At 40.8% G+C, this 12,311-nt stretch overlaps 1 protein-coding gene across 1 annotated transcript in view; it reads right to left on the bottom strand.

The window, feature by feature from the left end:
- Positions 1 to 9,637, bottom strand: part of STAT4 (signal transducer and activator of transcription 4) — a 47,478-nt gene extending 37,841 nt beyond the window's left edge. Inside the window, exon 1 of the mRNA XM_032235509.1 lies at positions 9,482 to 9,637. The gene's annotated coding sequence lies outside the window, so the exon portion shown is untranslated. The remainder of the gene's footprint in view (positions 1 to 9,481) is intronic.
- Between the last annotated feature and the right edge of the window lie 2,674 nt (positions 9,638 to 12,311).

Raw genomic sequence — 12,311 nt, 5'->3', positions numbered from 1 at the left:
ATATTTTATCCCAGGTTTTTTTTTTTTGTATTAAGGAAGTTATATTGTTGAGTTAACATTGTCTACCACTTTAAGAAACTTATTAATTGCCAAAATAATTTCATGCATTGTGCAATTTTGGCACTGTAAATGTTATGGGTATAATTCCTGCTACAGTCTTACAGATAGTAACAGTCCATTATTCCTGCTTAAAATCTCTACTTTAATTACTTTATTGTAGTGCATGATGCTTAGAAAGCAGTATCGCAGGCTAATTCTACCGACTGCCAGCAGTTCGATCCTGTCCGGCTTAAGGTTGACTGAGCCTTCCATCATTCCAAGGTCAGCAAAACGAGGACCCAGACTGTTGGGGGCGGTATGTTGACTCCGTAAACCACTTAAGAGAGTGCTGAAAAGCACTATGAAGAGGTATATAAGTCTGTGCTGTTGCTGTTGCTACTTTATCATTCTGCAAACTTTTATAGAGCCGAGGTGACGCAGTGGTTAGGGTGCAGTACTGCAGGCCACTTCAGCTGACTGTTATCTGCAGTTCAGCGGTTCAAATCTCACCGGCTCAAGGTTGACTCAGCCTTCCATCCTTCCGAGGTGGGTGAAATGAGGACCCAGACTGTGGGGGCGATATGCTGACTCTGTAAACCGCTTAGAGAGGGCTGAAAGCCCTATGAAGCGGTATATAAGTCTAACTGCTATTGCTATATCTGTGTGTATTATTCAAATATTTCAAAACTCGGTGCAGGCTGGGAGCTATGCTTTCATTGTCATGAAGAAAAAAACAGCAGTATACAATTCCTGAAGCATCAACAGTAGAAAAATAGAGAAGATTGCAAAAAATGTTTCTGAAGCACACGCTGGAGTTCTGTTGCTGAAATCCCATATTTAGGATTGAAAAACAATACTTGTTACTAGTCAGAATATTAACGAAATCCAGCTGACATTGTTTACTATCCTTGTATTTTGGTTCATCAACCTTATTCTGTGCACAATAGCTGTCAGTTAATTTTCCCCCCTCCCCCTTGCCTACAGTGAGAACTACAGTTTAGTCCATCACTCTCTCTCTCTCTCTCTCTCAACACAACACAATGTCACAGGATTGTCATTGTGGGCAAAAAATAGGAGGCAGGAACACTAGGTATGCACACTGTCTGGGTGTCACAAAAAATAAAGGTGAATAAATTTGTTAGGGAATAAAATCCTAACAAATAAATTAACCTCGTTTCACCCACGTAACACCTATCCTCCACGAGCTGCACTGGCTGCCTGTTGATCTCTGGGTGCGCTTCAAGGTGCTAGTTGTCACCTACAAAGCCCTTCATGGTATTGGATCTGGGTACTTGAGAGACCGCCTACTGCCAATTACCTCCACTAAGCCAATAAGATCCCATAGATTAGGCCTCCTCCGAATTCCATCAGCCGGTCAATGTCGACTGGCAACTACCCGGAGGAGAGCCTTCTCGGTGGCTGCTCCGACCCTATGGAACGAACTCCCCGTGGAGATTCGTACCCTCACCACCCTTCAGACCTTCCGCGTAGCCCTTAAAACCTGGCTGTCCCGACAAGCCTGGGACTAAAGACTTCAACCCCACCCAAATAGTATGACTGTTGTGCTTTTTTTAATGATGTATTGTTTTCATGTGTATAACTTGTTTTGTCCTTCCCTCCCCCTGAATTGTGAGCCGCCCTGAGTCCCCTCAGGGAAAAGGGCGGCATACAAATAAAGTTAAATCCTAAATCCTAAATCCATGTCACACATTTAGTTATGACAGGCAGCCATGTACATTTTCTAAATGAATGGATTTCCATTACAGTGTATGCCTCCCCCTGTCCCTCAGCTGTCCTTGGCCTTTTTTACACAAAACATTCCATATGTAAATACAGTCTGGTTGAACAGATGACAAGCATACAATAGGATTCAGGTTTAGGAGGGAGATTTGCATGGGGCATTCAATGAAATTTGGTGAAACAATGACCTGGCAGTGAAAAAGTGGTTCTCTCCCCACTTTTCTCTTGCCACAATGAGCCCTGGGTGTCAGATCGTTCTGGTGCCCACTGGCCAACTTAGGAACAGGAGGGGCAGTAAAGTAGCTGGATGATCTGACGTCTGGGGATCACCAGATTGTGGCACTGACTGGATGATCGGTCAAGTATATCAGATTTCACGCTAAGGAAAACCGCCATGACTTGTTCCCTGCTTAAAGGTAAAATCACTCCATTAACAATGGAACAGCTGGATAGATCATAACCCTCAACACACCAGCAACCAGATGACTGATGAGGTCTGTCAGTCTATCTCCATGGTCAAAACTGTGCTGGGAAAAGAGGGGAAATGGTACTTTAAAACTGGAACAGCAAAGGATGGTTTTAAGCCTCCTCTGGTATTGGCTAGGGGTGACACGAAGGCAACATCGTGAGGACATGGCATGAAAAAAGAGATTGTTTGTGCTGTGATTAGATGCAGCTGAGGAAAAACCCACTCTTTTTGATTCCCAACTAAAGGGATGTTAAGGATGACTGAGACGGGTTTTCCCAAGATGACTTAAAATAACATGATAACGATTTAAATGGCAGGTTGGCACAGCACATAACTGCTGTTCAAATGCCTTGGGTCAAAAACGTTCATTGTCTATAATGCAATTACCCACAGTTTGAGTTTCTCCTGTTAATAAATCGGATGCCAATGCAGCTTTTTCAAACAGAAGATTGATATGCTCCCTGTGCCCTGGATTTGGGAGTTTTCAAATATTCTTCAAAGTCAGCTTTATGTACAGAACATTGAAGTAATTCAGGTATGCTGTAATTGAAACATAATTTGAGCTGAGAAGCCACGAAGTATGTAAGAACCGTATCTGTAAGTGGAATCCCAAAGGTGCTTTTTCAAGAGGCCACTGGACAATAGGAATCAGATTTACAGCGGGAGGAGGGAGATTTGCATGGGGCATTCAATGAAATTTGGTGACACAGTGACCAATGGCTTTTCTTTGAAGACTTTTCACTTCTCACCCAAGAAGCTTCTTCAGCACTGGATGAGATGTGAAATGTCTTCAAAGAAAAACCAGAAAGTCTAGTTGCCTCTTGAAAAAGCACCTTTGGGATAACCATCACCTGGATGACTGAGAATCTAAACTATAGACCAAAAGTGGAATTTTTGAGAGTGAATGGAATACTACAATAAAGGATTTGTTCAAACAACAGTTTTATCCCAGATTCTATCATGCAGGAACCACCTCTTCCTGCAATGAGATTCTACTTGGTTTGTCCATTATTAGGTACTCTCATTAAATAGGATGAGCAAGAGTCAAACGCACATGTATTTGACATCTTATCTCCAAAATCACTCAAGCTGCAAATGCTAAAATTCATCCAGCTTAAGTGGACAAGCAAGAGTTAAACATATACCTCCTAATATTCTAATAGTAGCATCCAAATCAAAAGGGAAATGCAGATTTTAGAAACTGGTCATAACAAGATGCTAAGCACAGACCTGTACTACTAGCTTGCATGGAATAATCGCTGTGGTAACCCTGTGGTAAAGACATAAACTTTTTACCACTTCACTGAACAGACTCGAATATCAATTTGATTACATTCCTCCCAACTTTTTCAACTCTATGACTCTAGCCATCTTACTTCCTAACTTTGACTAAGGTTTCAATAGAACAAATGGCACAGAAGACATTTCCAAAAGTCATTAGAAAGGCATTTTGGATGGATTAGCCTCCCAGAGTAGACCATCTTGCCTCTGAAAACACCACAAAGCCTAAACGAAAAACACGTATCAGTGGGTAATATAGAGTTGTTCCTAATTTTATCTTAATTGTTTTTCTTCCGGAGGAAGAACTCATAGACTGAATATAGCTTTGTGAAAAGTAGAGCCAATGACTTCAATAAAGATTGAAAATAGGATGTGGAAAGAAGATACCATCAGACAGTCGCTGTTATTAATATGGAACAAAATTAAACACGACCACTACACCAAAATACCCATTTGGCTATCTACGATGGAAGCATACATACATCCAAATTTAATTAATATGGAAAATATAGTTACATATAAAGAGTTATTGAACAGACATGGGGAGATTAAAACTAGACTAGAATTGACATCACAAGGGGTACAAGTAGAATGGTGGTCTTATTTACAGATCCTGTTTGCACAGGATAGGAAGAAGGAAGGTATTGCCAAAGACTACACGACATTACATAAACTTTTGATACAGACAGAAAGCAGGCTGATTAAGGTGTTGTATAGATTTTTGTTGGAATACAAGCTAGAGGAGGAGCATGTCAAAGAAACAATGGTCGCCTGGGCAAAAAAATTCGGTTACAATGTGGAATTGGCTAAGTGGGAAAAACTTTGGATACTTAATCAGAAACTAACAATGGCTACAGCATATAAAGAAAACCTTTATAAGATGTTCTACAGATGGCATCGCCCTCCAGCACGGCTCTCCAAAATGTTTAAAAATCTGGACCCAAATTTTGGAAGTGTAAAAAAACACCAGGCACTTTTTATCATATGTGGTGGACGTGCAATGAGGCAAAATATTATTGGAAAATCATTCAATCATGGTTAGAACAAATAGTCGGAGACCAAATCTTGTTTAAACCGGACATTTTTCTCCTAGGTATAATACCAGAGGGGTTTAAGAAAGGTACACTTTATTTAATTATTCATGTACTAACTGCGGCGCGCATAACTTATGCACAATATTGGGGGGAAAAATACACCATCAGAGCTAGATATAATCAGAAAAGTGTTGGCCTGTGCTGAAGCAGATAGGCTCACTCTTGAATTTAAAAATAAAGGGGAATCAGAATATTTTGAAGTCTGGAATAGATTTTATGACTGATATAAGACAAGGTGACAAGACTGGAACAAACTGTATGTACTGTGATTGTATTGTATTGTATTGTATTATTTGTATGCCGCCCTTCTCCGGGAGGACTCAGGGCGGCGAACAATTCAAGGGGGAAAAAAAGGGGGTACATAAAAGACAAAATACAAATAATAAAAGTAGACAACAGTCGCACAACCATACATGTTGAGAGGGGAGGGAACTCATCACCCCCAGGCCTGCCGGCAAAGCCAGGTTTTGACGGCTTTTCGGAAGGCCTGGAGAGAGGTGAGGGTCTGAATCCCTGCGGGGAGTTCATTCCAGAGGGCCGGAGCTGCCACAGAGAAGGCCCTCCCCCGGATAATAGTCAGGTGGCATTGGCTGGTAGATGGCACCCGGAGGAGGCCAACCCTGTGAGATCTAATGGGTCTGTGGGAGGTAATTGGCAGTAGGCGGTCTCTCAAGTACCCAGATCCAATACCATGAAGGGCTTTATAAGTTACGACTAGCACCTTGAAGCGTATCCAGAGACTGATCGGTAACCAGTGCAGCTCGCGGAGGATAGGTGTAACGTGGGTGTACCGAGGTGCACCCACAATCGCTCGCGCGGCTGCGTTCTGGACGAGTTGAAGTCTCCGAATACTCTTCAAGGGCTGCCCCATGTAGAGCGCATTGCAGTAGTCCAGTCTTGAGGTCACGATTGGACAGAAGGATTGATAATGTATTAAGTAGGCCAATTGTCAATAGTTGTGACTAGCTGTATATAATGTGAATGTATAGTCACTCCGACTTTGCGCTACTGCATTGTTTTAAATGTAAAAATAATAAAAATATATTGGGGAAAAAAAAGAAAGAAGATACAATTTGTTGTATTCTAAAAGGAAATGATAAGTTACTAAAATTGTCTATACTTGTGGTGATGAAGGTTGGAAGTCACTTCTTTATATTTTTTTTCTGTTTCTTTACTATATTTTTATTTTGTTTTCTCTTTTTAGTTGTGTCTAAATTTTGTGAAAGTTTCCTATCCCTTGCAGCTGCATGCTTTTCCTCACAAATTGTAAAACTTGGGACAATTCTCCAATTACTCCAGCAAGATTTTGGGAAAGACATAGCTGCAAGGGATAGAAAATTTTCATAAAATTCCTATTAAATGCATGTTTATATTTGACACGCAAATTCTGCAGTTTATTTTAGCTCTGTTAATTTAGGCAATTTGATTTTTATTGATACAGTATTGGATAGGGCAACATAATCCACTGCAGTATTTGATGGACTGTCAATTTGCTGACAGAATCATTGTGAAAATTATATGGATTAACGTAGTAGGGCTGTAGTAATTCATTGTGATTACACGTTCATTGTGTCATTACAAATGCATTGTGATTACAAATCTCATGGACCAGTAAGGAGTTTAAAATGAAAAAGTTGCTTTAAGCTCAATATTTTAATATAAGTACTTATAGATGACTCTGTATCATCTTTGACTGACACATACACACACACACAATCTAGAAAGAATAATATTGAACTCCGAAAAGAACTACAGTATTGTTTTATCTGTAAGAAATTATGTACAAAATATTAGCCAAACAGTAAAAAAGCAATTATGAACACATTTACTTTCTGTAACCCACTAAAAACTACATATACTATTATGCATAAAATCACATACAATATTTGATATGTCCAGTGGAAAAGTAAATCATTCTATTCAGAAATAAACTCTACAAAAGTCAGTGGGATTTAATCCCAGAGGAACACACAGAGCATTAAGGGTCTTATTTTTGTTTATTACAGTATATAGTTAATATGCTTGTTTGTTTTACTCTGCACAGTACAATTGCATTGCAAGGAGAAGCTTGATGTTTTTTCAATTATGGCATAATCTATAGTGAACCAAGCCATTCACAAAAACATTTGTGATTATAATTCTGTGAGGAAGTGCAACTCTATTAAATTATGCACTCAAATAGTTTTTGCCTAGGTTAGGAGATAATCTTGCAATTTTTAAATGTACCATGACTCCCTCAATTACCATCAGTCAAAAAATGACATGTTATGAAAGAAAGTAGCAGAATTCAACAATCTTTGACCACATTAACAAAATCATTGCATTAAAATCAGCATTTATGTGTGTGTCTATGCATATATGCCTTCTAGTCATCTTTTAAAAAAATTCTAAAGTCATATTTTGACTGAGTGACTGTCTGGATTAATCCCTACAGTTCTTTTGGCAAGATTTGCAGAAGTGGCTTGTCATTACGTCCTTCTATGGCTGAGAGAAAGAAAAACTGGACCAAATTCACAGATCTGGCTTCGCGCCGAAGGAAGGCAAGACTAGAACTCACCATCTCCTGGTTGGTGCCTTAACCATTACACCAACCTGGCTCTTACTGCATCAAAATCATTACAGTCTAGCAATTTCATGTACTCTACACTAGTTAGACCACACTTAAAATATTGCTTCCAGTACTGGGTCCACAGATTAAAAGGAATTTAAAGAAATGGGAGTAGATTCAAATGAGACATAGCAAAAAGTTAAGAGGCTTGAAAACAAAGTTCTATACAGCGCAGAGAGCTACAGGTTTAGTTTGTAAAAGGAAAAAGATGATAGGAGATATGAAAGGAGTTTATAAGTATTTAAAGGGCTGTTATTCCTGTGAAAAGCAGGGTGAACCTGCTCTCTTTTGTAAGCAGGACAGAGTCCAATGAATTGAAATTAAATGAAATAATTATTTCATTTATTCATTCAACATTAATTAAATTAACTAAAAATATTAATTAAGTATTAATTAAATGAAATAAATGAAAAAGAAGACTGAACATTGGGAGAAACTTCTTGATAGGAAGAGCTGTTCAGCAATGGGTCCAGAATAGTGCTTACTGAAAGTCTATGGAGATTGTCAGTCATGGTTATCCCAAAGGTGCTTTTTTCAAGAGGCAACTGGACTTTCTAGTTTTTTCTTTGAAGGTGTTTCGCTTCTTATCCAAGAAGTTTCTCCAGTTCTGGATGAGAAGTGAAACATCTTCAAAGAAAAACCAGAAATCCAGTTGCCTCTTGAAAAAAAGCACCTTTGGGACCTGTCTTACTGAAAATTTTAGAAAAAAGACTACAGTAGATAGCCCTGTTAAGGATATGATTTAATGGATTCCTGCATTTAGCTGAGGTCCAACCTTAGCTAAATGCAGGAATCCATTAAATCATCCTCTTAACAGGTCTTAAACCCATAACCCATAAGAATCCTTCCAATTCAGGCCCACAGCCATTCTATCCTCTAATGGTATCACGCTAGATCTGGCAACTCTTAGCCTTAGCATGAGCTAAGCTCATCCTCAAACCCTCATAACTTTAACCTTAAAGTGTCTAGCATGGACCTCACCCCTTTCCTAAGAAGTCTGTAAGGAGGCATGCATAAAGGCACCAGCATGCCTACCACCCCTGTCCAATTGTCCCCATTTATTTGTACCAATTTCCTGTATTCATGTCTATGAATATACTTATACCTGTTATCTCATACATATTTGACAAACTAAATTAAATTAAAGATAGATAGATAGATAGATAGATAGATAAATAGAAAGAAAGATAGATGAATAGATGGATAGATGGATAGATAGATAGATAGATAGATAGATAGATAGATAGATAGATGGATGGATGGATAGATAGATGGATAGATGGATAGATAGATAGATAGAAAGAAAGATAGATAGATAGATAGATAGATAGATAGATAGATAGATAGATAGATAGAAAGATAGATGGATAGATAGATAGAAAGATAGATGGATAGATAGATAGAAAGAAAGATAGATAGATAGAAAGATAGATGGATAGAAAGAAAGAAAGAAAGATAGAAAGAAAGATAGATAGAAAGATAGAAAGATAGATAGATAGAAAGATAGATGGATAGATAGATAGAAAGATAGATGGATAGATAGATAGAAAGATAGAAAGATAGATAAAAAGAAAGAAAGAAAGAAAGATAGATAGATAGATAGATAGATAGATAGATAGATAGATAGATAGATAGATAGCAATAGCAGTTAGACTTATATACCGCTTCATAGGGCTTTCATCCCGCTCTAAGCGGTTTACAGAGTCAGCATATCGCCCCCACAGTCTGGGTCCTCATTTCACCCAGATAGATAGATAGATGATAGATAGATAGATAGATAGATAGATAGATAGATAGATAGATAGATAGATAGATAGATAGATAGATAGATAAAGCAAGCTAACTATAGATGGTGGGAGATCTAAAAATCGCCAGAAGTCTTACCAACTGTCCCTACGAGTTATTCCCAAGAAGCACCCCCAATTTATCTAAAAAAATAAACGTGGTATAATCATTTCTTAACAACCACGTCTAGGATTGCACCACGAACTCCCCTTTCGCTGGTTTTAGAAAACGGGAGATGAAAAACGGTCCACGGCAGAATAAATTATCTGGCGGAATATTAAAGCCCCGTCTCGGCCAGAAGGCGGATTTTACTGTGTGGGTTTTTGCAGTGCTCCGTCAAGGGGAAAAACCGAACGTGCGCTTCGGTTTGGCTTCCATCCCGAGATGCTGTCTCTGCTAATGCCAGATCTCACACACACACATACACACAAGCGCGCGCGCGCCCGCCCGCCTCCCCTGCTTTACCTGGGAATTCGCTCGGCTGCACCGACTGCGCCACGTTGCGCGCTCCCCAAGGGATGGGTAGAAAGCCCTCCGGTCCCGCGCTCTTCCCGATCCCCCCCCCGCTTTGGCTCCTTTGCGGCTGCTCCCAGGTGCGAAGCGACGCCACCCCGCAGATGCTTCGGGTGCCTCCTTGAAAGTGGGCGCGCGCGCGCGCTCTCTCTCGATTCGGGGAACTTTCCTGCGGGCAACGTCACCCGGGGAGAAAGCGTGAGGGAAGGAAGGGGCGGAGGAGAACGCGCGAGGGGGTAGAAAAGAGGGGAGTTCCCCCCCCCCTCTTTCCTCGGGCCTTTGCCGAAGTCTCTGCTGCCTCGCGGCGTTACTTCCGCTGGAGTTTCTGGGGTTCTTCCCCCTCCCTCCTTCGCTTGCCTCGCTTTCTTCGCGCGCCTGCACGCACGCTGGGTCTCTTCGAAGCTACAACGCGCCAGCAGATTTGACTGACCTAAACTGACCTAGGAGAAATTCCCCATTGCCGTTCAAAGCTTGCTCCTCCCTTCCCCCAAGTTATCCCCTCGTGCGATTGCTAAAAGAGGTGCGAAGTGCTTCTTTGGGTTCAAGTGTGCTGTGAAAATTAGAAGAGCCGAGGTGGGGCAGTGGTTAAATGCAGCACTGCAGGCCACTTCAGCTGACTGCAGTTCTGCAGTTCGGCTGTTCAAATCTCACCGGCTTAGGGTTGACTCAGCCTTCCATCCTTCCGAGGTGGGTAAAATGAGGACCCGGATTGTTGTTGAGGGCAATATGCTGACTCTGTAAACCACTTAGAGAGGGCTGAAAGCCCTATGAAGCGGTATATAAGTCTAACTGCTATTGCTAACTGCTATAAAATTGTAGCTCACCTCAGTGAGAAGTCCTCCCCTCCCCGGGGTGATAGAGACCTGCTGTGGCTACAGGGTGAGGGGAAAATATTCGGCTGATAACCTAAAGGACCTTCTCTCTCTGGGGCTTTTTTTTTTTGGAAACTGTCAAGACAAGCAGGAAACCAAATGATAAAAAGCCCTTTCCCTGCCTAGTCAGAATAGCTCAATGGACTGAACTTTCTGGACCGGTTCCACCACAAAACCACGTTCGACTAAAGCGCGCTCGACGAAACCGCGTAGCTGACGTCATCAACAGGGCGACAACAGCGCGGAGACAGAAGCACGCTGTAAACCCTAAACCTAAAATTAACCCCTAAACCTAAACCTAACCCCCCTAAACCTAATCGTAAACCTAACCCTAAACCTAACCCTTAACCTAACCCTAACCCTAATCCTAACCCTTAACCTAACCCTAAACCTAACCTTAACCTTAAGTTGAATCGGCTTGCTTTCAAAGCGCTATTTAAAGCGCCCTTCTTTCTCCGCCCTCGCTGTTGTTGCCCTGTTGATGACGTCAGCGACGCGGTTTCATCAGGCGTGGCTTAGTCGAGCGCGGTTTTGTCGTGCCACGTTCTGGACCACATGTAAAGTACAGGTAGGCAGTCCTTGGCTTACAACCAAATTGAGCCCAGAATTTCTGTTGTTAAGTAAGACATTGGTCAAGTGAGTTTTGCCCCCATTTTACCACTTTTCTTGCCACAGCTGTTAAGTGAATCACTGCAGTTGATAGCTTAGTAACCGGGTTGTTAAGTGAATATGATTTCCCCATTGACTTTGCTCGTTAGAAGGTCGCAAAAAGCGAGAATAGAATAGAATAGAATAGCTTTATTGTTATTTTGAATATATATTAATTGGCATACATTACAATGAAATTTCACCGCATGCAAGAATCATCACCACCTCCAATATACACTACATAACCATGGCAGAATAAACAAACAAGTAAACAAACAAACAAATAAATAAATACAAATAAATACAGATATCCTGGGCACTGCAACTGTTGTCCGTTGCCAAGCATCTGAATTTTGATCACAGAATCATGGGGATGCTGCAAAGGTTGGAACTCTGAAAAACGGTCATAATTGACATTTTTCAGGGCCGTTGTAACTTTGAATGGTCACTAAATGAACTGTTGTAAGTTGACTGCCTGCACAAGATGTTGGTATGTCAAGACTTCATCAGCAAACTCTCTGTCACAGCATATCTGCAGCCTAAGATTAACTCCCTGCAACTACATGGTAGGACTGACTCTGGAAGAACAGTGCTTAAAGTTTTCATTCCCTATTTTTGCACATTCCTGGGCTCAAAAGCAGAACGTGTATTCCCTACAGATAATCCCCAATTTACAACTACAATTGAACCCAAAATTTGCACTGCCAAGCAAGACAGTTGTTAAGTGAGTTTTGCCCCTTTTATGAACTTTCTGGCCACAGTTGTAAAGTGAATCACTGCAGTTGTGAAGTTAGTAACATGCTAAGTCAGTGTTTCTCAACCTTGGCAACTTGAAGATGTCCGGACTTCAACTCCCAGAATTCCCCAGCCAGCGAATGCTGGCTGGGGAATTCTGGGAGTTGAAGTCCCAGACATCTTCAAGTTGCCAAGGTTGAGAAACACTGTGCTAAGTGAATCTGTTTTCCCCATTGGCTTTGTATAAATACATGCCAGTTGCCAAGCGCCCAAATTTTGATCACGTAACTATGAGGATGTTGCAATGGTCATGTGAAAAATGGTCATAAGTCACTTTTTTCAGTGCCGTTGTACAGTCAGTAAATGAATATTTATAAATCAAGGACTACTTACTATATAACTATGTGGCTCTGGGCAATTTTGAGAGGAAAAATGAAATAACTATAACTCTTAGTCTTTTACTCAAGTTGATATTCAATACAGATTCTCGTAGAGTTCATTTTTGGTACACTATGTTGTAGCCCAGA

This window comes from Thamnophis elegans, chromosome 1 (genome assembly GCF_009769535.1).
Source record: "Thamnophis elegans isolate rThaEle1 chromosome 1, rThaEle1.pri, whole genome shotgun sequence".
NCBI classification, from domain to species: domain Eukaryota; kingdom Metazoa; phylum Chordata; class Lepidosauria; order Squamata; family Colubridae; genus Thamnophis; species Thamnophis elegans.
This window is presented reverse-complemented; position numbering and strand designations above follow the sequence as displayed.